This window comes from Equus asinus, chromosome 11 (genome assembly GCF_041296235.1).
Source record: "Equus asinus isolate D_3611 breed Donkey chromosome 11, EquAss-T2T_v2, whole genome shotgun sequence".
In the NCBI taxonomy this organism is placed as follows: domain Eukaryota; kingdom Metazoa; phylum Chordata; class Mammalia; order Perissodactyla; family Equidae; genus Equus; species Equus asinus.
Genome location: NC_091800.1, coordinates 12443959 through 12470299, shown reverse-complemented (window position 1 = coordinate 12470299; position 26341 = coordinate 12443959). Strand labels below are relative to the sequence as shown.

Genomic DNA, 26341 nt, shown 5'->3' with positions numbered 1-26341 from the left:
ACAGTCGAGGCCTAGTCGAGAAGAGGACTCAGAGGAGCCTGGCTAAATTTGGGTCACGGAGAGAGTTTTTGTCAGTTACCACCACTCTAGTTTTTACAGATCTGTGTGGCCATGTCATTCATATCTGTCTCCTCTTCTACACTGTAAGCTCCTTGAGGTCAAGGCCATTGTCAGCTTCTGTATCCCAGTACCTGCACTGGACTTGAGGCATAGAAGGTGCTCAATAAATATTTGCTGAATGAACGAATGAATGATTGAATGGACGCCTAGTATACTAAGCTCGGGGAATGCCCTGGAAGGCAGGAAGCAGTCTTCGACACACTACAGCTAATTCACTGCCTACTTGTCGTTCTTCCCCTTCTTTGTTTCTATTTGCTTAATTGCACCTTTTCTCATTTGACTGCCTGGCTGGGAATTCAGCTCTAGGGGGACTTGGAGCAAAGTCAAACTGTTTGCTCCCGCAGCTTGCTGGTGCTGACTCAGCCAGCCCTGCCTGCGGAGGCCTGAACACTGATCACAGTCCCGGGGAAGGGCTAACCTTTCTGTCTATGCAGATGCGGTCTGGTTTGTACTGCCTGCCCTCTGCTTCTCAGTTCTTCCCCAGCTCCCGGGGGCTCGGGACTGCCCTGCCAGCCTGAGCTAGGAGGAGCCCTGCGAGGACATGACGGCAGCTCAGTGTTCCATTGTCCCATCTGTTGGGTGTGGGGAGAGGTTTGCTGAGCTCGAGGATTGGGAAAGTGCTCCTCTGCTTAGTAACCACCTCTTTAAGAACAAAACACTGGGAGAGTAATGTAGGTATTGTGTCTTGCCCCCCTCCCTCCTCACCTCTTCATCAGTGTGTCGATATCAATTCTTGATCTTTCCCTTCCATTTCCATTTCTTAGTGTTCATTTCTAGTCACTTTCAGCCCACACCGCCTATCAGACCTCACTGGTCCTCCTTCTCTTGCTCCTTTGTTTGTTCCTTCCCGGATTCTGAGTCCTGGAGGCTGAAGGCCCAGGGCTCAGGCCTCAGAGCTCTTCTCTAGTCTAGACATTCACTCCCTGATGCCTCATCTCGAAGCAGCCTAACAGCTCCCACGTGTCTACGTGGAGCCCAGCCCTCTCCCCAGACACCAGGCTTGCACCCTGTGGTGGGCAGCCTCGAGGATGACCCCAGTGAGCCTCACAGCGTGGTGTTCACGCCTCGTCCTGAGTGTAGCTGGACCTAGTGACTTGCTTCTTACAAATAGGATGCGGCCAAGGTCATGGGATGTTGCTTCCGAGGTTAGGCTTCCATCTTGCTGGCCCTCTCTTGCTGTCTCCCTTGTCATTCTGAAGGAGGCCAGCCGCCGTGCTTTGAGCTGCCCTCTGGAGAAGCCCACATGGCAAGGAACTGAGAGCTGCCTCTGGCCGAAGCTGGTGAGGACCTGAGGCCCTCAGTCCAACAGCCTGTGAAGAACTGAATCCTGCCAACAGCCACATGAGTGAGCTTAGAAACAGGTCCTCCCCAGCAGAATCTTCAGATAAGACCACAGCTCCTTGATTGCAGCCCCTGAGCCAGAGGACCAAGCCAAGCCACACCCAGACGCCTGACCCACGGAAACCATGAGATACTGAATGTTTGTTGCTTTAAGCCGTCAAGTTTGGGGTGATTTGTTACACAGCAATAGATAACTAATACAATATCTAACTGCCTTCTCTACTTGAATGTTGAAAGGACATCTCACATTTAACACTGTTAAACCAACTCTCAATTTCCTATCCTAAGAGGAGAGAGAACAGAACATCATGCCAAAGGTAAAGAAACACAGACATGGGTAGAGCCGCTGTCCTGTGGACAGTGTTGAGGGAAACACGAGGGTGCAGGCAACTGACCTGTCGGAGAAATCTCCCCGAGGGAAGCAGCATGTGTGTGAGTCAGAAGACAAGGCAGGGGCCCAGGGGAAAACTCAGTCAATCCTCCAGCTGATTATCCAGCTAAGTCACAAGGATTGGTTGAAGTGGTTAAATTTGAGGCTGTCTACATGGCCACTGTCCGGTGGCCATGCAGCAGCCTGAGCTGAGTAGGAAGAACACCATTGCCACTGTGATAAAAACCACAGAAGCTTGATACCAGGTGCACATCATTTGAACATCTCAAAAAAAACCACCTAAAACTCGGTCGCACTCTTTAAACACTTTTTAAGATGGGAATCTGATTATTAACTATCTTGAGAAATACTTTTAGCTTCCCCCTTATGTGAGCAATTTTGAAACTTTATTCTAAGTTTCCCCTCAATAGAAATGGCAAATTTGAGCTCATCTCCAACACGTCTCCACTCCAGGCAGAGAGGGGGGAGACCCCTAAATCTGAAAATTTAGAGAAAAGCTCCCTCTGTATGTTTTGTGTTTTTCTAACATCTTATATCAAAATTGTGTGTTTTATAAAGTGTGTTCTTTCACATATGTTAGCTCATTTGAGCCTCATACAACCTGTGGAAGAAATGGAAAACATGACTTTATTGTCATTTGAAGTGGCAACCGAGGCTCAGAGAAGTCAGAGACTTGCCTAATGTCACACAGCTGGTCTGTTCTGGAACTTGCATTGGAATCAGGTTTCCTGACACCCAAGCAGATAGTTACCTGTTCTTTGCAGTGGAGACCCAGCTTGACCTTGAGCTGCATCCACCTCAGGACCATCCAACATGCTGGGAGAACACGATCATAAACACAACCATTTTCACTGAGGCATCAAAGAATCCACTGTGGGAGAAGAAGGAGCCAGACGGGCCCCACAGCTGTGTGGTCAGAGGGAAGTGTGGCCCTGCACGTGGCAGTGGACACCAGATTTGTCTCCTAGGCCAACATATCGGAGGACTGACTGTTTAGTCAAACACTCTGGAAGATGCTTGGGGGCCCCTGTACCCCATCCAGGGTGTAATACACAAGGGAGAGCACCAGGCAGCTTTGGCACGTGGGGCGTTGCAGGATCTTAGGTGCGGGGCTGGCTATGGGTGGAGGCGGAGATGGCATCGCTGTGAGGCTCCTGCCCTCACGGACGCTGCGGCCATGCCTGGAGGCCTCCATAGTTCCAACAACCGGACAGGGAGAAAAGGGACACAGCTGTGAATCCCACATGCTCACCACCTCACGGTCTGAGATTTTTGCAAGAGTGCAGTACTCAGGGAGACAACCAAAGAGCTAAGCTTGGGGTCTAGGCTGGTGCCTGGCGAAAGGGAGGCAGCCCCCACAGGAAGGGAGAGAGGGAGAGAACTGAGAGCGGAGGTCCCAGGGCTTTGCACAAGCTCAGCAAGGACGTTGGACTTTCAAGCTGTCCACATGGAGGTTTGGGGCAATCCTATCCTAAAATCCAGGGCGGCCCCTGGTGACCACTTACCCCAAAGATGAAATTAAAGCCTGGAGGGTTCAAGGAGATCACGGAATTCCCAAGCTAGTGCCCTTTTCACCATATCACGATTTCACATGCTACACAGAGCTCTGAAAATCCCCCACCAACTCTGGGGGACAGCCCGACAGTCACATGACAAACACCCAGCTCTCCTCACCCCTTCCTGGCCCCACTCACTCCATCCTGAGTACCAGTTTCTGCCTGTCCTGCAGATGTTTACTGAGTCTGATGGAATGCTCGTTTTCTAAAGGTTTGTTCTCATTATATATTCAATGAAAGAGCTTTGCAAACCCATCCCTGGCTTATTGATTCTGACTGCATGCCCCTGGAACACGCAGCGAGCACGGATTTCCTGTGTGAAGACCACCCAGGAGCAGGAGTGATGTTCTCTGGCTGTGCCTTCCTGGGCAGTGAAGGCAGGGGTAAGGCCTTCACTGTAAGGGGCAGCTAATCCAACACTGAGATCTGAGGTCTCTGTCTACAACGACTTCAGGTCACGGGCTCTTGGCCCCTCTCCAGCACTCTCCAAAAGATGGAGATGGAGACAAGTTCAGATCACCCAGCAAAGTGGAAACATTCACGGCAGCCTTTCCTGACTTCCTTCCACACGTACCCACTTAGTAGAACTATGTGCTGGGCACTGAGTTGCACGCCTGGAGTTCACTGGTGAGAAAGATTAACACACGTCCTGCCCGCAAGACAGAATGGGGGGAAGACAGACAAGTCAGCAGTTATGACAGAGTGTCAAGCAGCCGTGTCGAGGAAGCAGGCAGCCAGCTACTTGCAGAGGGGCAGGGGGCCCAGCCTGGTGAGAACACACACAGGTCAGCTTTGCGGGGAAAAGCTGAGGGTGCCATCACAGGGACCAGAACTTGGCTTGTTAGCAGTGTTAAGGCTGGGAAGAAGCTGGTTCTCTGAGAATCAAGAGCCGTTCTTCAACCCAGACTCCTGGAAGGCCTTTGGCGAACGACTACAGAGCTGACACATACTTCAGCATTCATCACTCCAGAACTCCCTGGCTGGGCTGTTTTTCTCTCAGCTACCCTGGGGAGGCCATGGAGTGTGGCATTTAAAAGTAAGCGTTTTGGAAACAGACAGACCCAGCCTTGCCTCTTACTAGCTGTGTGACTTTGAGCAAGTTCACTAATATCGACGTCTCTGACACTCAAATTCCTCAGCTGCAAAACAGAGATAATCACAGGGTTGTTAGAAGGTGTACCAGTCAGAGTTCTCCAGAACAGAATTTATCTATCTGTCTATTTGTCTCTCTGTCTATCTATCTACCTACCTACCTACCTATCCGTCTATCAACATATCTCTATCTTCTTCACAAACAGTAAGAGATTTATTTTAGGGAATTTGCTTACATGATTTGCAGGGCTAGCAAGTCGGAAACCACAGAGCTGGCTGGAAACTCAGGCAGGAGATGACATTGCAGTCTTGGTGCAGAATTTCTTCTTCTCCAGGAATCCTTAGTTTTTGCTCATAAGGCCTTTCAACTGATTAGATGAAGCCCACCCATACTGTGGAGGGGAATCTCCTTTACTTAAAAATCAACTGATGGCAGATGTCAGCCACATCTGTGAAATACCTTCACAGCAACACCTAGACTCGTCTTTAATTAAATAACTGGGTACGGTAGCCTAGCCAAGTTGACACATAAAACTAACCATCACAGAAGGATTAAAATGAGGCATATAAGGGTAACACTCAGCCCAGGCCTGGCCACAGACAGTGCTCAATATATTGAAGTGGTTCTTATTTTTAATTTATTCAAAAATATTGGGGCCCCTGCTATGACCGAGAAAAATACATCTAATTCCTCGCTGGTTGCGAGAGAGATTAACAGCACACCCAAACACCACCTAGTTTGATCTTGGGGTCTCAATACCCTGGTCCCCCCTGAGCCAGCCCCTGACCACTTGTTTCTCTGAAAGCCTGTCTCTGTGCTGGCCAGAGGGCGTCTCTTCATCACGCATTTTGCTGCCACCAAAAGCTGCCAACACAGTCCTCTGGAGCTGCTGCCCGAGATTTCTTATCTTCATTCGGACTCAGGTGAGCCCAGGCCCACGTCTCTCTGTATAACGAAACCAATATTAATGCTTTTATTTTTAACCAAGACCTTTATTAGCATTCTCACTGGACGTAATTCTCCAATACTTTAAAGGACAGCTGAATCTCATTTCTTCCTGTCTAGCGAAATTCCTTTTCTCCTTCTATTTTCAATGCTACAAAGACTTTTGGCTGGTGGAGGAGGGGTGAGGACGGGAGAAGCAGATGTACATGAAACTGGAATACAGTTAGTTATTTTACTTAAGGATTTGCCTGTCATAGAACTTGGAGGGAGACCACATCATATCACCCAAAAAATGTAGGCATCTGAAAAAATAAGCAAAATAATGGTAGCTACAAGTCCTTTTCATGGAATTTCTTCTCTTTTTTCCCATGTTTTGATCTAGAACCCAAAGATATTCTTTGGGAACAAATGATGTCTGCCCTGTTCTGTATGTTTCCTGTGTGGTTAAGATCAGACCAAATATAAGCCAAATACAAATTATAGAGCCGAGAAAGTCTGTGCTAAATGAGGGACACTGACAGGCTGCTCACAAGAGGAACATCATGATCCTTTTGGAGAGAGGCCCTACATCCTTATGGTTAAAGGTGCAGACCTGCGGTCAGAATTCAAGTTCAAATCCTGGCTGAGTGACTTGGGCAAATTACTTAACGTCTCTCTTTGTGCCTCAGTCTCTTCATCTGTAGAGTGGGTTACTGCAGGAATAAGAGTTATCTGAATAGGAAGTAGCTGACACATAGTGGACGTTTAGTTTAATTCAATTTTGGTGTTCTTATTTTTATTACTCTTCTCAAAAAGGTAGAATCCAATTCAAGCAAACTTAAAGAAAACAGAAAATTTATTAGAAAAACAATAGGTTACTTTATAGAATCAAGGAATTAGGCTTTAGGAAGGCACGAGCCAGCGCAACCCCAGGAACCTCAGGGAAGACTAGAAGTTGGATGTTGAGGGCCCCCAGGATGTTCTCGCCCTCCTTCATCTCTGCCTTTCTCTGGAGGTTGTTCTCAATGATCAAAATACAGGCTTTTTCTCTCTTTCATGCTACATGCTCACCATCGTTCGGCTGTGGCCCTGTGCCACTCCGTCTTCACCCCCCAACCCAGGCTAAGGGAGCAGTCTGTCATCGCCAGAGCAAAGAGAAAAGGGAGAGCAGTGGACACTCAATACTGCTTAAAGCTGCTGCTCAAAAACGTGGCACCTGTCACTCTTGCTTCCAAGTTTCATGGCCAAGCCTGAGAGCAAAAGAGAGAAAATGCACAATCCTTCTGCCGGAGGGGTGGCGCCTGCGGGAGAACAGAAAGCCCATCTACCGCAGTCACGGAAAGACAGCCCTGTGGTTGGACCATATGGTTAGAACATTGTAGGAGGGGAGATACCTCCCAAAAGAAGTGAAGGTAGGAAGAATCCTACGCACGTTATCTAGGGGAGTTCTATGCCAAAATGCTGTCCCAATATATATATGTACTTCATATGGGACACAAATAAAAGGAAACGAGGACGCTGGTTCACCAAAGTGAGACTCAAAAATGAAGACGATCTGATTGGCAATAGGGAAACCACGTCGTTAATTAGAAATATTTAGAACAGGTGGTTAGACATGCTTGCAATCCAAAGTCATCACCAAACGGCTAGAAAGAATCTAGGAAAGGCCTTAATTTGGGGATATGCCTATGAGTGGAAGACCAGAGAATGTTATTTCTCAGGAGGTCAAAGCTGCCCCGAGAACAATCTGGTCCAAACTCAGGACAGAGACCCAGAGAAAACAGTCAGGTCTAAGCTTCCTCCTGAGCAGCCAAGCTAAGTAATCAGGGGCTCAGCCGTGGGCTGAGGCATGAACTCAAGGGTAGAACAAAGGAGAGAAACCAGAGACAGCGTTAAAACATGTTGCGTGTGCCAGACCAAGGCAGCCGAGGCAGGCAATCCAGCAGTACCTTGTAATTTGCCTTCTAATTCACAGTCTGGACTCCAGATTTCCAGCTTCTGCTTCAGAATAACTCTAGGATGCTAAACAATTGACCCACCACACACCACAGAAATATCTCAGAGAGAAGAAAGTGAATGCATGAAATTACTGAAATTCCGATTACAAAGAAGTTGCTGAACCCCTGTGAGATGGCTGAGGACCTGCCAACCCCCAAAGAGATGTTTCTGGTTTTGAGGGGTCTTGATCCAGCATAACCCAGACAGCAAGAAGAATAATAACAATGATACTAATTTACTTCACAAATATTTAGAGTGTCTATGATGATCTAAGAGCTGAAGACAAAAAGACAAAATTGTGTGACCTCATAGAGTTTACTTGCTAGGTGAGAAAGATTGATGAAAAACAAAATAAGCATAATATGTATGAAGTTAGACAGTCGTATGTCCTATGGACCAAATAAAGCAGAGGATGGAGACTGAGAGTGCAGCTACGGGGGGGCCGGCAATTTTAGGAACAGAGGTCAGGGAACCCTTTGCCAAGAGGGTGATATTTGAGTAAGGACTCAAAGGAAGCGAGAGAGTGAGCCAGTTGTGTATCTAGGAAAGAAGGTCCCAGATAGAGAAACAGGACAGGCAAAGGCCCCCAGGTAGAGCTCACTTGCTGTATTAAGGCACAAGGAGGCCGACAAAGGTAGGTGGGCTTAGCAAGAGGGAGAACAGAGGAGATAAGGTGGAGGCAGGGTGCAGATCATGTTGGGCAGGCTATTCAATACCGGGATCTTGGACGAGCAGCATCAGCAGCATCCGCAATCTTGATAGAAATGCAGAACTTGGGCCCTACCTGAGACCCACCAAGCCACCAGCTCCTCAGTGGCTTGTGTGCACATTAAAGTTGAGAAGTACTGAGGTAGGGTCTGGGAGGCCCACTGTTAGGCATGTGTTATTTACTTTGAGCAGTAAGTCAGATACCATTGGAGGGTCCCAAACATCGGTGGAACATCATCTGACTTACATTTTAGCAGGATCACCCTGGGTGTGAAGAGAATAAATTGAAGGGGACAAGAATGGGAACCAGGAGACCAGTTGGAAGTCTTAGTCACCAGGCAAAAGATGATGATGACCGAGATTTAGAGAGGTGGTAAGAAGGGATCAGATTCACTCCTGCAACTCAATAGCAAAAACAAAAATAACTGATTAAAACATGAGCAAAGGGTTTAATTGGACATTTCTATAAATCAACATAAAAATGGCCAACAGGTACATGAAAAAGTACTCAACATCTCTAACCGTCAGGGAATGCAAATCCAAACCACAGTGGGATATCACTGCACACTTGTTAGGATGGTTATTATTAAAAATAATAATAGTGAGATAAATACTGGTGAGGATGTGGAGGAAGTGGAGTCCCCATGCACTGTTAGTGAGAATGTAAAATGGTACAGCTGCTCTGGAAAGCATGGAGTTTCCCCAAAACATTAAACATAGAACTACCATATGATCCAGCTATCTTCCTTCTGGGTATACGTCCAAAGAATCGAAATCAGGATCTCAAAGAGCTATCTGCACTCGCATGTTCATTGAGCATTACTCACAATAGCCAAGACTTGAAAACAGCCTAAATGACCACTGACAGATGAACGAACAAAGAAAATGTTGCATGGACATACAATGGAATACTTTCAGCCTTAAAAAAGAAGAAAATCCTGGCACATGCAACAACATGGGTGGACATAGAAGACATTATGCTAAGTGGAATAAGCCACTCACAGAAGAACAAATACTGCATGATTCCACTTAAATACGGTGATTAAAATAGTCTGATTCATAGAAATAGAGCGTAGAACAGTGGTTTCCAGGGGGTGGGGGAGAGGGAAATGTGGAGGTGCTGTTCGGTGGGGAAAAGATGATGACGTTGTAGAGATGTGCTGTGCACATCGTGCCTATAGTTAACAATACTATATTGTGCACTTAAAAATTTGTTAGGAGGGTAGATCTCGTGTCCTGTGTTCTTACCACAATAATTTTTTATAAGTGATCAGATTTGGATGGATTTGAAGGTAGAGCTGACAGGACTCACTGATGGATTGGATGTGGGGTGTGTGAGAAAGAGCAGACTTAAGGATGACCCCACGGTTTCGGGCCGAGCTGCATTTACTGAACAGACACTGGGTGCCAGCGGTGGTAGCTTTATCTCCACTATCTCATTTAATCCTTGCAATGCAGCTCTGGGATCCACGATTGTTAATCCCAGACAGGATAAGTCACCGACCTAGTACATGAGGGGTCCAGACACACACAGAGTGTTCTAGCCCCAAAGTCCACGCTCTTCCCGCTGCTCACTGGTCACATCCCTTCCACCACCCTCAGCCAGGCGTCACTCTAAAGGGATGGAGAATGTGAGCATGGGAGCTAGCCACAGCTCCACAGCCCTCGACCTGTGGACCCTGGGCAATGTGCTCACCTCTGTGAGCCTCAGTTCCTCATCTGTAAAATGGGTTTATTAACACTCTATAAGATTACTGCAGGATTGGAGAAGATACTGAATCTGAAGCCATGGGCAGAGGCTAGTTGTCTGTCTTTAAGCTACTTTGGGGGTTTTGCCCACTGCGTTGTATTAAAAAGTTTTTTAACTTATGTTTCACACCTATACAAGGGTGCAGAAAGAACTCAAACCAGATCATAAAAAGAGATAGAAAGACCAAAAGGACGGAAATGGAGCCATAGAAATTGGAGCTGTGACTAAGAAAGAATCAGAGAAAACATGCCCTGAGCAACAGAGCCGGTGGATGACCCAGGATGGGGACACAAACCCCAGGGAGATAGAAGAAGGATGATGCAGCGGCCAGACAGACCACGTCGAGGGGGCCTTCTGCCAGGGAGACATGCTTCCCATTCCAGTCCTACCTAACAAGGCCTTTCCCATGGTGCATGGCTTTGTCATGCCTTGGAAGTCCTACTAGAGCTGCAATACTTGTCTTCTTTGCATTTTGCAGCTCTGATCTCCCTAACAATTAGGTCAAGAAGGGCTGCAGTACACGGCACAGGGGTTTGGGGCTTTTTTGTTGTTCTTTTTGTTTTCCTAGCAAAGATATTTAAATGACTGCATCTGACAAATATTCAGTCTCCTACTGCTGTGGTCTGAAGGTTTGTGTGCCCCTAAAATTCACATGCTGAAGTCCTAACCCCCAAAGGTGATGGCATTAGGGAGCGAGGTCTTTGGGAGGTGCTTAAGTCATGAGGGTGGAGCCTTCTGGAATGGGATTAGTGCCCTTATAAAGGAGGTTCCAGAGAGCTCCCTAGCTCCCTAGCTGTTGTAACCACGTGAGAATACAACCAGGAGTCTGCAACCTGGAAGTCCTCATCTGACTTTGTTGGTACCCTGATTTCAGACATCCAGCCTCCAGAACCGTGAGAAATAAATTTCTGTTGTTTATAAGCCACCCAGTCCATGGTACTTTGTCGTGGCAGCCCAAATGGACTGACGTCTACCTGGCCACCCCCACTCTGCGCTTGGGAAAGACTAGGCATGTCAAGACTCACTCACTGGCAGGTTTAAGACTAAGATTCTCAAGGGAAAGGGTGGGAATCATCCCTTTGCATGGGCTTATCTTCCTTTCATAATCACTAAACTCCCACAGAGACGTGAGGAACTTGTGGCTAAGGACAGATGTTAAGGCTAAAATTGAACACAGGTGCAATGGAGATGTGCTGGAAAGAGACATAAGGAGATGAGGAGTCGTGCATGTCCTGCTCATTATAGTTAACAGGGACTTGTCTATACTCCCTGGTACTGGAGGGACAACATCACTGTTAACCGACAGCCACTTCAGACAGGAAGGGTGCAGAGCAGCTCTGGGTGAGCCTACCATCCACCCATTACCATTGCCCCTTCCAACATCCTGCCCAGATGAGTGAGGGACAGGCCCTTCCATGGGGACTGACTGTGAGGAGCTGTCCTCCTCAGGTTCAAATGGAGCTCACCACGAAGACAGCCACCTGTCAAAATGTGCTTTCATCTCAGGAAAATCACCCCAAGGTCACTACTAAGCTTAAGCTCTTCCTTTTTCCAGTAACTTCCCTCTCTTGCCATAGGAGTTTTTATTTTTAAAACAAAGCATCATTAATTTGCTGGGAATATTTTAATCGTAAGAAATGCTAAAAGGAGGAGTGTTCTTTTGATTCTTTCTTTTAAATCAATGTCATCTTATGCCCAACAGCCTAAGATCCAAGTTAAATGGAAGCTGGCCTCCTTTGTTAAAATAGCCATCCGTGTTCATCGCCAGGTGTCTTTCTCACCTGAGCACAAGTTCCCTTGTTCAGTGGCCTGAAGGCTGCTTTGTAACACACACTAGTTATACTTGAAAACAATAGCTGCAATCTTATGTCAAGCCATAAGGAGAGTCTGAGATTTTACCTCATCGGCAAGCCAAGAAGGTTCACGGACACTGACAGAAGACACAAGACTCCTGGATCAGAGATGAAAAACCTTGTTCTTCACAGCAGTCTCACTTCACAAAGTGTCAACATATTTGCACTGGTTCTCCTGCCCCCAGTCCACAGAACGACACGATGGGCCCAGGTGGGTGCTGTGCACTCAATGGGTTGCACAGCAGCTGAGGAACCCAGGGTCAAGAGCCTGCACTTTTTGAGTGAGCAGCAAACATTGTAGCAAACATCTAACAAGCTGTATCCCCTCCTCCTGGGGAGTGAGCAATTATACGGTAGTCACGCTGTGGGCACCTCGACCTACTTAAGTGTCCGTGTGACTCACTCAGAAACTGTTCAGCATCAAGGGATGGACAAACCCTGCAGTCTGGCATGTACCACAAGAACGTGGGGGGTTGCTCACGCCCTGTGACTGCCTCTCCAACACCATCATCAATTCCAGCAGTCTCTTCTCCAATCATTCCATTGAATGATAACTTTTTAAATAATACCCATGTTACTTTGCAAACAACTGAAATTCTGGCCTGAGAACCATATCTCCCAGGCAACCCACCTCTCTCAGGAAAACATAACACTTCTCAGAAGAGCAAATTAGAATTAAATATAAAACCAAAGCTTTTCCATCATTCTTGTGTGTTTAGCCTATGCCAACTTCATTTACAGAGTCACTGAGGCCAAGAAAGGTATTTATTTCGTGGCAGTGTGTGTGTCTGTGTGTGTGTTGCGGCGGGGGGGGGGGTGTTATATACCCTATTGTTACAGTAGCTCTTAGAGCAAATGACTAACAAATGTGTTGGGTAGTAAGTGTGCTAGAATACGTCTCAGCAACACAGCTCACAAATGCTTTTTAAAATGTCATTATACAGGGGCTGGCCCCGTGGCCGAGTGGTTAAGTTCGCGCGCTCCGCTGCAGGCGGCCCAGTGTTTCGTCGGTTCGAATCCTGGGCGCGGACATGGCACTGCTCATCAGACCACGCTGAGGCAGCGTCCCACATACCACAACTAGAAGAATCCACAACGAAGAATACACAACTATGTACCGGGGGGCTTTGGGGAGAAAAAGGAAAAAATAAAATCTTTAAAAAAAAATGTCATTATACATTTCTCCTCTCAGCGTGGTTGGACGGTCGGTCATCTTGAGGTGCACAGTGTGGGAATTTGTTACACAAGGTAGCAGTTCATTAACCATGTCTTTTATTTTCTATATTCTGATGCTTTGACCTGCATGGCTTTGCTGACTCTGGAAGGTCTAGTAAGCAGCCCAGGAGCATGCCTTTTGAATGTGAACCAACTAATCCAGAGCCCATACTCCCACCACCTCCACCATTGGCTCTCACACTCTGGGCCACTACCCACCTGCCCTAATCACCCCAGGGCCAGGTCCCAGACAACTAGGGACAGCCCTATGCCCTAGAGCCCTCTGAAATGACTCAGACAAGCTGATCCTAAACCTGCCTGCCCTGCCTCATCATCCCTTTCCATGGAAACTACGAAAAAGCCACTTGCCCCCAAGTTCTCCCTCTACCCTCTGCCTCCTGACCAGCCCTGGTGCTTCCCCATGTGACCCTGCAGGGCATGGCGGGCACGCCCCCTCTTTCTGGGAACTGTGAGTCACAAATTTTCTTTTCAATGGCAGTCATCTCCTGACCTGTTGGCCTTCCTGTGCCTCAAATTTCCTATTAATACACTATATTTTAAAACAGGCAGTAACATTTGCACTTGGGGAAAGGCCTTTGGGTGAGAGGAGAGAGGATCCAGCATTATGAGGTTAGAGTCCCCCGCTTCTCTGCAAGTGCAGCAGTGGGGCCTTCGCTCATCTCATATTGATACCCCAGAGAGTCAAGCACTGTATTCAGCTGCCTGTCTGACATCCCCACTGCACGGGGGTGTTCCACAGGTATCTCTACCTGCACTGTACAACACTGAACCCCAGAGCGCACACACACACACACACACACACACACAGTCTATTCCCCCTCTAACTCTCCTCCCTCCATACATGGCATCGCCATCCGTTAAGTCACTTAAGCCAAAAAATCTGCTATCATCCTCGCCCCTTCCCCCTCCATTCCTATCTACCCCCTAAACCCCATCGGTTCTACTGCCAAGGTTTCTCTCAGTTGTACCATTTCTCTCCATCTCTACCACCCTACTCCAAGCCACTATCATTTCTAGCCCAGGCTATTTCAGTAGCCTCTCCATCCATTTCTCCGTACAACAACCCCAACACCTTTTTATTTTTTTTTTTTTTTTTTTTTTAAAGATTTTATTTTTTCCTTTTTCTCCTCAAAGCCCCCCGGTACATAGTTGTATATTCTTCCATGTGGGTCCTTCTAGTTGTGGCATGTGGGACGCTGCCTCAGCGTGGTTTGATGAGCAGTGTCATGTCCGCGCCCAGGATTCGAACCAACGAAACACTGGGCCGCCTGCAGCGGAGCGCGCGAACTTAACCGCTCGGCCACGGGGCCAGCCCCCCCCAACACCTTTTTAAACAGTAAATCACAAACCCCGACTCCCCTGCCTTATTTAACACCTTCCGTTGTACTTAGAGTAGAATACGTAACGCTTCGTGTGTGAATCCGAGCCACGACCACCTCTTCAGCGAGCTCTCGCCTCTTCACCTTTGCTCGCTGCACTCCGTCCACCCTACGTCTCCTGAGCTCTTTGCCCACCTGGAAGGCCCTTCTCCCCATTCTTGGCCTGTCTGGTAGACATTATTAACACTCACCAAGATTTCTGGTTCTCTCTCCGTCTGGGCTCAGGTCCCCTTGAAACTAGGCACGGCCATAAGATTTGCTCTGGCCAGCGAAAGTTCAGTGGAGGTGATGTGTGTCACTTCCCAGCAGAAACATTAGGAGCTGGAATGCATTCCTCCACGTTCTGCTCCCCACCGCAGTGCTCTGGGAGACGAGCTAACGTGGAGGTGCCGTCAGATCAAAGCCTCCCGGGCCGCTGAGCCACATGTGGAAGGCAGCTGCCCTGAGGAATTGCCCAGACCCTCAGCAGATTGAATATGAGGGAAAGGTAAAATTTTGATGTTAAGCCATAAGAGATTTGTGGGTTGGTTGTTTCTACCCACTGACTACCACAGCCTGGCTGGGAGATTTTCATCCTCCCATAAAGCAGCCTTTCCCGATTTTGCCTTTCATAATCAGACACACACACACACGCACACACACCCCCTAACTGCAGTCCCCCTTGGTAGCCTCTCACAGCCGTCTTTACTCTTCCTTCATAGCCCTTATCACAATTTGTAACTGTATATTTAATTTTCACCTGTTTGTTCATTATTTGCCTCACCCACCAGATTGTCAACTCCACCTGGGCAGGAACTATGTCTGATTCGTTTATCAGGGACCCTCCACTGAGCCTGTGCACAGAGACTGCACAGAGTAGGCACTCAAACAATACTTCCTGAATGAATGAATAAAGGAATACTCTGAAGAAAAGGTTACTACCTATGGCAGCCAAAGCAGTTGGCATCCATTCCACCACCCCACGTCCATCCTCCCCTCTCTCCCTCCTTCTCTTTGATCATTCTCTCTCCTTCCTCTGCCTTTGCTCTCTCCATCCTTTCTTTCCCCTCTTCTCCTCCTCATCTTTTATCAACTTTTGTCCCTGCCTAGCATGGTGATGCTCACACCCAAGGAGTTTGCTCACCCTGGCCATAGAGACCAGGGGTTGGCATAGCCTACTTGCCGTTTTAATGAACCAAGAAGTAAATTGTTGATCCCTGGATGGGTGAGAAAAGAAAACAGCTAGAAGTCTGTTTTCACTGTTTTCTGAGCGGGGACCCTGAAGACATCTCCTCTCTCAGTTTTCTCTTCATTCTGCATGTGGGCGCCCACACGGGCACAACCCACCGGTAGCCTGCTTCCCTCCACCTTCTCCGTCTCAGAGAGTGACAGGACCATCCACACAACGCTCAGTCTGGAAACCTGACAGTATCTCGGACTTCTCTCCCCCTTTCATGCCACATGCAATCTGTCATTAAGTCCTGTACTCTCTATCCCCAAAGCACATCTCCTCTCCATCCCTTTCTCTCCACCCCCATCGCCCCAGCTCATGCCCACTCTCACCTGAACTCATTGCATGCCCTCCTAACGGGGCTCTCAGGCCCTGCGCTCACCCCATCGTAACCTCTGATCCCTCCTGACTGCACACACCTCCGCTTAGATCCATGGCTCCTCTGCCTCCAAGATGAGATGCACACGCCATAGCCTGGCCTATAGGGCCCTTCAGCTGGGCCCAGCTGACCTTTCCATCTTTCTCTCTTGCCTCTTGCCCTCCATACCCAACATTCTAACCATACTGGACCCTGCCAGTTTTCAAAACCACGTGGTGCCCATCCTGCTAATAAATTTTATCTTATCTTATGTTAAGACATTCCTCTTCAGGGGAGAACTGCCTATGCTTAGCAAAATACCTAGATAAACTGCTTTGGAATAGAAGATAAGGCTCTAAGACATGGTTAGAAGGAAATAAACAAGAGATAGCTGAACCACACCACATAAGAAATGAACAGGAATTTTTTTCTTCTTTTTTAAATGTAAGATATATTGTACACATGGAAGAGTGAGAGAGTCATATGTGTTCACTTTAAAAGGCAATTATAAAGCAAATAGTCATCACCGAAGTCAAGACATAGAACATGGTCAGCATCTCAGAATCCCTTCCCTCATGCTCTCCTCCTGGTCACAACTCATGTGAGCAAGAGTTTGGGGTGGGAGAAATTGAAGGAGAGGACACAGGAGCAGGGAGATAGAGCAGCATGGTGGAAGTCAGAGCAGGAGTTGGTAGAAATGGCCAAGAGACTTTTTAAGCACAGAAAGCTTAATATTTGTGTTTCAATTATCTGATGTGTGGTGCTATAATGTGGGATTTTTTGCCTCTACCCTTCAATTTCCAGTAGAAATTCTTTGTGTATCTGATAATGGGGCTGGGGGAGGGGTGGGTGCTGCAGGGAAATCAAGAGGGATGGCTCCGTCCCATGCTCGCGCTGACCCTGGGGCAGAGACCGAGGGACAGTTGTAAGATGCAGAGAGGAAAATGGAAGTTCAGAAGAAACTGGGAACCAGAGTCAGCGGAGACCTAGGCACCCCAAAGCGGCACGGCCCTCCTCGGTGCCATGCGCACCTTGCCTTGGGGAGGGTCTCTGCTTCCCACTTCTCCCTGCTGTGAGGGGCAGAGCTCCCTGAGCCCCTTCCCCTGGGTCTTTGTGCAGAGGGGCTGTTGGCTACACCACAGGAGGAAGCTACCTGAGGCCCATTTGAATAGTGCCTTCGGTTCCTTTGGGAAGTGACTGTGCTAATTCTACTAGATAACGTGATGTTGTCACTGCTTTTTACCTTTTATGAATGTGGGGGGTGGGGCGGTGAGAGAGAGAGAGAAGAAACTAATGCGTAAGTGGATAATCAGAACTAAGTTCCCCTCCCTCCATGCTCTGTTTGTAGGGCTGGGTATTCTCCTGTCTGCCTCGTGGGTTCATGACATGCGGACATTGGCTGTTGGGGAACATTCATATGGACCTAAGTGCCAAGAATCTTGCAGGCCCCTAGATCCATTTAGGCTCACTTTTGGCTCAATGTAAGTGCCATACCTCAAGGGCCTATAAGAAGAAGAGAAAAAAAAAAACCCACGAAGAAATACAAGAACACGCTCCTTCCAGTTCTGTTGACCATGGCTCTCTCTGATTATTCTGGGATATAGGTTGTTATGGAGATGGAGAAGTGTTGAAATGGAATGAATCTGGGGGAAATATTGCAATGCAGAGAAATTCATTGGCTGCATAAACTTTTGTGAAAGTTTCCTCCTCTGAGTTGGGTTTGAGGTCTACTGGCCACTACCGGCAGGAGTAGGAGTCTAAAGTTTCATAAGATTCTGAAAATCGGGTTTGTTTCCCCCATCCCCACCACATCCTGGGAACCGTGGGGAGGCCTGGCTAGCGGGGCAAGGGCAGGGAGAGGCTCAGGACTGGTTAAAGCCTCTGGGACTGGAGGATAGTCAGACGCGGCTTGGGAGAGGCAAGCACTTCCTCATCCCGGGAGGCGAGAGAGAGAGAGAGAGAGAGAGAGAGAGAGAGAGAGGGAGAGAGAGAGAGAGAGAGAAACATTCAGCCTGTCTTGGCAGGGAGAGCGGGGGACATCTGGTCTCGGGCTGTTGACACTTCTCGAAGGGCTAAAAGGCAGATGCTGGTAGAAGTCCAACCTGCAGGAACCTTCATGACTCCAGCAGGGTTTGCAAGGTTGAAAGGGGGGTAGTGTGCCCCCCTAAAGGCACTGCTGTTCCGAAGGAGCCCTGCAGGAACCTCAGCCCAGCAGCCTCCCATTGCGGTCATCCACAGCTTCATTCCCAAGTTCTGGAGACGAACCCGCATCAGCAGAGGTGCCTTGGGGGGTCAGCATGCCTGCTGGAGGCTCAGGAAGGCCCCAGGGCGTTTGACTCTATGAAATGCTCGCTCTCCCAGACAGTGTGCCACCCAGCCCCGGCCCTGGAGGAACTAGCCTGTTTCCTGCACAGGGTCTGCTGGGAAATGACAACCACAGCCTAAAAAAGTTAGGCTTTTCACTGCACGGTCACGGCAGGACGTCAAATGCTTGAGCCTGCTCACATTTGGAAGGAAGCAGGAAAACGGAAAAGGACACAAATGACTAACTCCTTATACTTTTGATTTTTTTTCTTTGAATACCTCCAAAGCCTTTTGCCACATCAAAACCAACTTCTTCATTGAATTAGTACTTGTGCTGTGTGGGGAGTCTGGGTTGGGTGCTGTGGGAGATACAGAGGTACATCAGATAGGGAAGTGCCCTCAAGAATCGCCAAGTCCAATAGGACAGATGAAATGGGGCCATGATTACTACAAAACCAGGTAGAAAGTGATAAATGCGCTAAATGCCATGTAGTTTAGAGGAAAGAAATGTTTATAGATAGGGTTGCCAGATAAAATGCATGATGCCCAGTTTAATTTGCATTTCAGATAGCAATGCATAATTTTCAAGTGTAAGTATGTCACAAATTATGCATTGTTTAGCACTGTTTATCTGAAATGCAAATTTAACTGTGTGTCCTGGGTTTTTATGTGCTAAACCTATTTACTCTATTTTCTCTTAAAGCTGGGTGGCACGTGGGCACAGGGAGAGCAGAGGATGCGCCTGTGCTCACTCACAAAGAGAAACCTGCAGGTTTATAAAGGGACAGGAAATTTTATTTCTCCTTCCTGCCACTGTGGCCTACAAGGAGCTGGGAGGGGTGTGTCAGTGCAGCAGTCCTGATGGGCTGGGTCACGCTGAGGGAGCAAACGACCCCAGCATCAGCCATCCTGCCCTCGCTCCAGGACCCAGGCTGATGGGGGGAGAGCAGGAGGGAGAGGCCACTCTCTAGGCCATTGCCAGTTACCATGGTAAAGAGAAAGGATGTTGCAAAGCAAGGCATAGGCTTTTAAAACTGACACTCAGAAGTGGCACAGTCATTTCCACACAAATGCCTGAGTTCAAGACAAGAAAATGCCATCCTACCACATACCTGGGAGGAGAGAGAAACACAAATTTCTGTGAGCAATCCTGAAGAACACGCTCTGATTGTCAGCTGCTCCAACGATCTGGCTTCAAATCTAGTGCCGGGGCTCCCCAGTGCCAGGGGTCCCGCAGTGCCAGGACTCCCGATACCAGAGAACTCCCAATGCCAGGACACCCTCAATGCCAGGAGCCCCCAGTGCCAGGACCCCCCAGTGCCGTGCCCCAGAGTTTCTGGAGAAGCACGCCGTCTAGTTCACGGCTGGCACATCCTGACGTGCCGGTCAGGCGGTATTACTCCCCTGTGCCTGTTCCAAATGCAACCCCGCCCCTGTCTCCCTGCTGATGGGAGCCGCGCATGATGCAGCAAACCAACAGCACTGAGCAGCCTCGCAGCTGGAGAGAGACACCGGCGCCGCTGATGGGCAGCACCCCGCTCTGGGAACAGAAGGGTCGGCTTCAGCGTGATTCTCCTAAGTGGCAAGGGGAGACCCCGAGGCGTGCGTCCTTGCTGGAGCCTTCAGCCCCTGGGCTGGCGGCCGGCAGCTCAGTGCTCAGCTCTGCAGGGGGCCAACGAGATGACCGTCCCCTTGCGCCAGAGCATCAGGGAGCAGGCGCAAGACTGACCCAGAGTCTCTGTTTCGCACCAAAAAGCAGCCTGCATTTAAATATCAACATGGAAAGGAAATGAAAAACACCCGCCCAGGGCCACGCAGACCCAGGAACGGTTTACAAGGCGATTTCTGGCAGCGGCGTGACTAACGCTGTTATTGCGGAAAGTGCCCTGGCCGCGCGCCAGCGGCGCGGTCGCCACCCCCGCTGTGCCGAGTCAGGTGCGGCCCGAGACAAAGGGGCCTTCTGTGCGCCGTGGGGACAGGAATGCCATGGGGGCCAGGCAGCGGTGCCGGGGAGCCGGGGCAGCACGGCCGGGAGGCGGCGTCCCCGCCCCAGCCGGCCCGCACAGCGGCTGGAAGGGGAAACTGGAGCAGTCCTTGGCTGCCAGGGACCATTCACACCTGGAAAGAGAAGCAGAACCAAACCCGCAGGGAACAAAAGGCCCGGGGTGGGGCCCTGGCGGGGCAGCCCTGCCTGTCTGCTCTGAGCCTGATGCCCTTTGCAAATGTGCCTGGCACTGTGCCCGGAGGGGGCGTCATGAAACAGCAGCCCTTTACTGAACACTCATCCTGTAGGAGGCGCTGAGTTCCCCACTGTATTTACATCATGCTGGTTAATTTCGCCCTCACAGCAAACCCTACCAATAGGGATTTATTATCTGAAACCCGAGGCTCAGAGAGGTTAGCGCCCTGTCCGGGGTCACACAGCTGAGACTGAGATTCAGATCCAAGTCTGTGCCATCCCAAAGCCTGTTCCCATAACCAGAAGCTGCACCCACAGGGCTGCAATAAACACCCCTTCCCTTCTGGGAGCAGGGCCAGGAGGAGAGGGAGGCGAGTCTCATGAGCTTCTGATGCAAAATTGAATGGAGCACCAAAAAATTCATCAGTCGTGGTAAATAATATTTCAATGCAGGATTTTTAAAAATTGAAATTAGAGCTGGCCCAGTGGCGCAGCGGTTAAGTTCCCAGTTCTTCTTCAGTGGCCCTGGGGTTCACCAGTTCGGATCCCAGGTGTGGACATATGCACTGCTCCTGAGGCCATGAGGCGTCCAATATACAAAGTAGAGGAAGATGGGACAGATGTTAGCTCAGGGCCAGTCTTCCTCAGCAAAAAAGAGGAGGATTGGCAGCAGATGTTAGCTCAGGTCTGATCTTCCTCAAAAAAACAAAAACAAAATTGAAATTAATGCAAAACATCCATGATGAACAAAATATCAAAACTGTAAATAGAGACAGAATCCAGCCTACATTTGTGCAACCTGGGGGTGAGCCCTCCCTCACCCTTCCCTAGACTAGCCCTGCCCAGGGGGGCGGCTCCCTCCCGGGTGGGGCAAGCGCACCCTTGGGATGCATCCTCCAAACCATCCTCATCCCAACAGACAAGGATTCCCTGAGCCTGCCTCCCACGCCAGTTGGATTACAACAAGACCTGCAGCGGGTTCCGAACCTTCTCCACCCCAGCGTGGCCAGCACTGGACAAAACTGTGGCTACCTTTGGCCTCCCAGTCTCCCCTCTCAGTCCTAACGTCTGCATCCACCCCTGCACCAGTCCTGCTCAGGGCTGGCTGGCTGTGAGCAGACTCACCAGTGAAGGTTTCAGGCAGGAGCACTCGTAGCTCTCAGCCCCCGCTGTACCGGAGAAGCTAAATGCACAGCCACCTGGGCCCCACGGGCCAAAGAAACAGGATCTCGGGAGTGGCCTGGGTGTCTGTGTTCTTAAAGGCTCTCCTGGGGATTCCCAAGAGCAGCCGGGGTTGAGAGCCCAAGACTGAAGGAATTACGGCGATGGGGCCAGAGCGACGACAAGGGTTCCATATTCATAGTGGACGCTTAAAAGCAACAGTCCCTTAAGACCCAATTCTGAACTCGCATTATGGAATTCAGGCCTCAGTGGGTCAGTAGAGCCCCCACCCCCACCCCCAGCATTTCTCATTTGTTACACGTAGACAGTGTCTTACTCCAGTTAGCAACTATGTCTTCCATCTCAATTATCGGTCAGCCATCTGTCAGCAATTGAAGGCCAGGACAACACAGGCAAATAAACCTGTGGCAGACCCCAAACCCCATTTCAGTCAATGGCTTTCACTCCTCACAATGCCAAGAGGAACAAAGTTACTACTTGCTCGTCTTTGGATCTCCAGCACCTAGCATTGTGCTAACTCCAAAAAAATATTTGCTTAGTTGATGAATAAAGAGTGAATTGATGCTTATCTTTTTTATTCAGCCATGTGCGACCTTGGGCTGCACTTCCCTTGCACACTTAGGGGCTGTGCTGGCTGTTGTCCCCCACGCCAGTCCACTCAGCACCCCACTCTCTGCCCTGGGAAGCTCACCTGTCTGCCACATCAGGGGCTCCCTCACCCCCTGGTCTCTGGTTGGGTGTGGCCAAGGGGAGCGCAGCAGGTCCGAGGAGGACAGAGAGTGGGGCAGGTCCTAACCTCCGTGCTCACTCCCTGGGTGGTTGCCTCAGACTCTCTGTGTCCTGTATCCAGAGGTCACTGCTCTTCTCCAGATGGTCTCCTCTCCGTGACTGTGTCTTCCCAGGTTCTGGAAACCACTCCCTCCCCTTGTCCCTCCATCCTGCCAGCACCGAGAGATGGTGAGACCTTCGCTGTTACTAACCCAGGCCGCGGCCCTACCCACTGCGGCTTTCCTGCGTCCTGCCCACTCCTTTGTGAGTGAACCCTCAACAAACTGCTCTGATATGAGGGAGCCTTTTGTTTCCTGTAGGGGCCACGACTGATGGACAGGGAGGCAGAGGACTAAAACACAATTCCCTGATGTTGCATTTAGCTTTAAAAAATGCCAACCGATTCCCACTCCTTTTTCAGTTCAGCTCCTTATCAGAAAACGAGTTGTGTCTGAGTGAGAGCAGGTCCTGAGCATTTTGGAGCCCTGGAGGAGGAGAGGCTAAAGGGGCCGCCCTGACCTTACTGAGCCCAGCCCCCTCGGCCTGCTGCTCTGCCTGTGCCACAGTGAGGCCACCGAAGACTCAGTGACCCAGCACCGGGAAAGTGACGGAGGGGGCAGGACAGTGTAAATGTCTTCTTGGGCCGTGAGGTTGTGGACCAAAATTCTGTGGTCTGTGGGAGTGTGGTTGACTGACAGCCTCTGGATCCCTATGGCCTTCACAGTGACCCACGTTTCACCTGGGCTGCTCCCAGCCAAAGATGAGCAGAGCAGAGGTTCCAGAGCCGGGCTGTTGCTGCCCAGCGTGGGACTCTGCCAAGGGACACCCTTTGCTTGGGTCACTCAACTGGCCTGGCCGAGACTTTCTCAGAACTGTGCTGCAATCTGAGGCTCCTCCTACTCAATTCTTCCATCCTTCTTCCCTCTCTCCCTTCTCAGGTGTCAGACCTGCCTCAGTCTCTGGGGGCCCTCCCTACCTCACCCTGCTCCCCTTCTTTATTTTTCACAGGCATTTCCCCAAATAAATCTGTTTGCCTAATCTCCCTTGGCCTAGCTTCTCAGAGAACCCGAACTGACCAGGTGGAACCGGGAGTGAGTATGGAAAGAGATCATAAGATGTGACTGGAGACTGGCTCACTTACTGCCCAACTGAAAAGTCAGGCCCCATCTGGAGTGCAGTGTGGGGCCGGGAGAGTCCCTGGCACAAAGTGGCTGCCCAAGTGCTGAAGGTTTCATAGGCTGTGCCCTGTGAAACTGTCCTGGGCCGAGGGGAAATGCATGGCGAAATAATGCCTCTGGGGCCAGGGGGGTGGACCTGTTGTCACCGGATTGAGGGGACACTCTGCAGAGGGAGGCTGAGCTACTGAGGGCAGTGGACAAACAATTCAAGACCAAGTGTGAGAATCAGGGGGCCTCTTTTGTGGCTTACAAAGAGATCCTTATCCCCTGTATGGGAAAAGGAGACTTCTCAGTCGAGGAGCCAACTCAGAATTTGATACGAGAGTCACAGAGCTCCAGACACTTAAATGCGCAGCCAAGGCAATCTGTTATGCTAATTTCAGGGCCATGCTTGGAAAAATCTGGGATCTTGAAAGTTGGGATGGAGACATCTGAGTGGATGTCCTCTAGGATTCTGGCTCTGCAGACCCCCTGAATGCTCAGAGCCTGCAGAGGTGGCTCCCCGCTCCATAGTAAGAACTCGCACTTCCTTCATGCGGCAAGATATTGCAGGGGCCTCTCCTGCCCCCCACTGTGGTAGGTGGAGAAAAGGCCCCTCCAAGTTGTCTGGGTCCCAGTCTCCAGAACCAGTGAATATGTTACCTTAAATGACAAGGGGACTTTGCAGCTGTGATTAGGTGAAGGGCCTTGAGGTGGGGGACTCATCCTAAATTATCCAGGTGGGCCCACTGTCATAGCATCGTCACATGGGTCCTTAAAATCAGACAACCATTCCCGTCTATGATCAGAGGGAGGTGTGCCTGTGAAAGAATGGTCTGGGGGACGCAACATTGCTGGCTTTGAAGATGGAGGAAGCGGCCATGAGCCAGGGAATGTGGGTGACCTCTCAACTTTGAAAAAGGCAAGAAAACAGATTCTCCCCTCGTGCCTCCAGAAAGGGTTGTCGCCTTGCCGATATCTCGACCTTAGCCCAGCAAGACCTAGACCAGACTTCTAATTTACAGAACTGAAAGATAATAAATTTGTGTTGTTTTAAGCCACGAAGTTTTTAGTAATTTGTCACAGAAAATAGAAAACCCACTCACCATTACTCTCAGTGACCCACCTGGGGACTGACAGTCTGTTTAGCTGCTATAAGAAAATAGTAGAAACTGGGTGGCTTATAAGCAGAAACGTTTTTCTCACAGTTCTGGAGGCTGGAAGCCCAAGAGAAGGGCGCCAGCACGGTCAGGGGAGGGCCCTCTTCCAGATCACAGGCTTCTTGTTGAATCCTCACGTGGGGAAGGGAGTGAGGATCTCTCTAGAGCCTCTGTCATAACGGCACTAATCTCATTCATGAGGGCTCCACAGTCTTGACCTCATCACCTCTCCAAGGCCCCACCTGCTAACAGCAACCTTGGGCATTAGGATTTTGTGATATTATAATAAAAAATAGGTATTTGGTCTTCTTCCCTGGTTCCTGGCACATTGCTCCTAAAACCTTTGTAATTTGCTAAGTGATAAGAGCTATAGGGGCATCTTTTGTTCCCAGCTCCCCAACCAGCTCTAGCGTGATAAAGGTGAAATAGGGGCCTTATGTGATTCATAACAAGCCCCTGTCAACCACCCGAGTTTATCTTAATGAAGTAACTTTGGAAAGCCCCTGAGGAGGGGGGTGGTTGCCAGGGGAACCAACCACATGATTAGAGGGTTGAAACTTTCAGCACCTCCCCGCTGACTCCACCTCCAGGGAGGGGAAACAGGCTGGAGCTTGAGTTCAATCAGCAATGGCCAATGCCTTAATCAATCGAGCCTGTGTAACGAAGCCTCCATAAAAAAACAAGAGAAGTGGTTCAGAGAGCTTCTAGATTGGTCAAAGAGAATGCATTCACATGCCAGGAGGGTGGCACCCCCAAACTCCACAGGGACAGAAGCTCCTGTGCTCAGGACCCTTCTGGACCTCACCCCAGGTATCTCTTCATCTGGCTGTTCATTGGTATCCTCTAATATTCTTTGTAATAAATCAGTAATCTTGTAAGTAAACTGTTTTTCTGTGATCTGTGAGCCACTCTAGCAAATCAGTCAAACCCAGGGAGAGATTCCTGGAAACCTCCGATTTATAGCTGGTTGGTCGGAAGCCCAGGGACAACCCGGACTTGCAATTGGCCTCTGAACTCGGGGGGTGGGGGGGGGGGGGCCGGGTGCAGTCTCTTGTAGGACTGAGCCCGTAATCTATGGTACCTGACGCTATCTCCAGGTAAACAGGGTCAGAACTGAGTTAAATCATAGGACGCTCAGCTGGTGTCACAGAATTGCTCGCTGTGTGGGAAGCCCCCACGTCGGTGTCGAAAGGGAAGCAGCGCTGCAGTGGAGTGTTGAGAGCAGAGCAGACGCACAGGAGTACGTTTTTCCCTAGCATATTTCAACATGTGAATTTTGAGGGAACACATTCAGGCCATAGGGGGAACTTTGTGCTTCCTGTCCTTACAACTCTGGGCTCTGCAATGTTAGAGATCCTGGTCCCCAAAGGGGATGCACTCTTACAAGGGGACACCACGAAGGACGGTCCCTTTGAAGTACGAGTTACATCTTGGCAGGGACTATTGCTTCCGATCAGCAAGAGGCAATGGGCTGCCTTTCTTCAACAGCGGCAGCAGGAATATGTGTGGAGCCCAGGGGATCCCCCAGGGTGTCTCTTAGTGCACCCTTGCCCAATGGCAACTGTGGATGGACACAGGCAGCATCCTTTCTGGCCTGAGAAGGGGATGGTCACCAAGAGCTCAGAACCTCAGGAATGAGGGTATGGGCCACACCACCAGGAGAGCCTCCAAGAT

General features: G+C 49.6%; 1 long non-coding RNA gene across 2 annotated transcripts in view; it reads right to left on the bottom strand.

The window, feature by feature from the left end:
* The window catches only part of LOC106825261 (uncharacterized), a 45972-nt gene extending 26248 nt beyond the window's left edge, over positions 1-19724 (bottom strand). For both annotated transcript variants that reach the window (XR_011506849.1, XR_006532435.2), the window contains exon 1: positions 19334-19724. This is a non-coding gene — a long non-coding RNA (uncharacterized lncRNA). The remainder of the gene's footprint in view (positions 1-19333) is intronic.
* Between the last annotated feature and the right edge of the window lie 6617 nt (positions 19725-26341).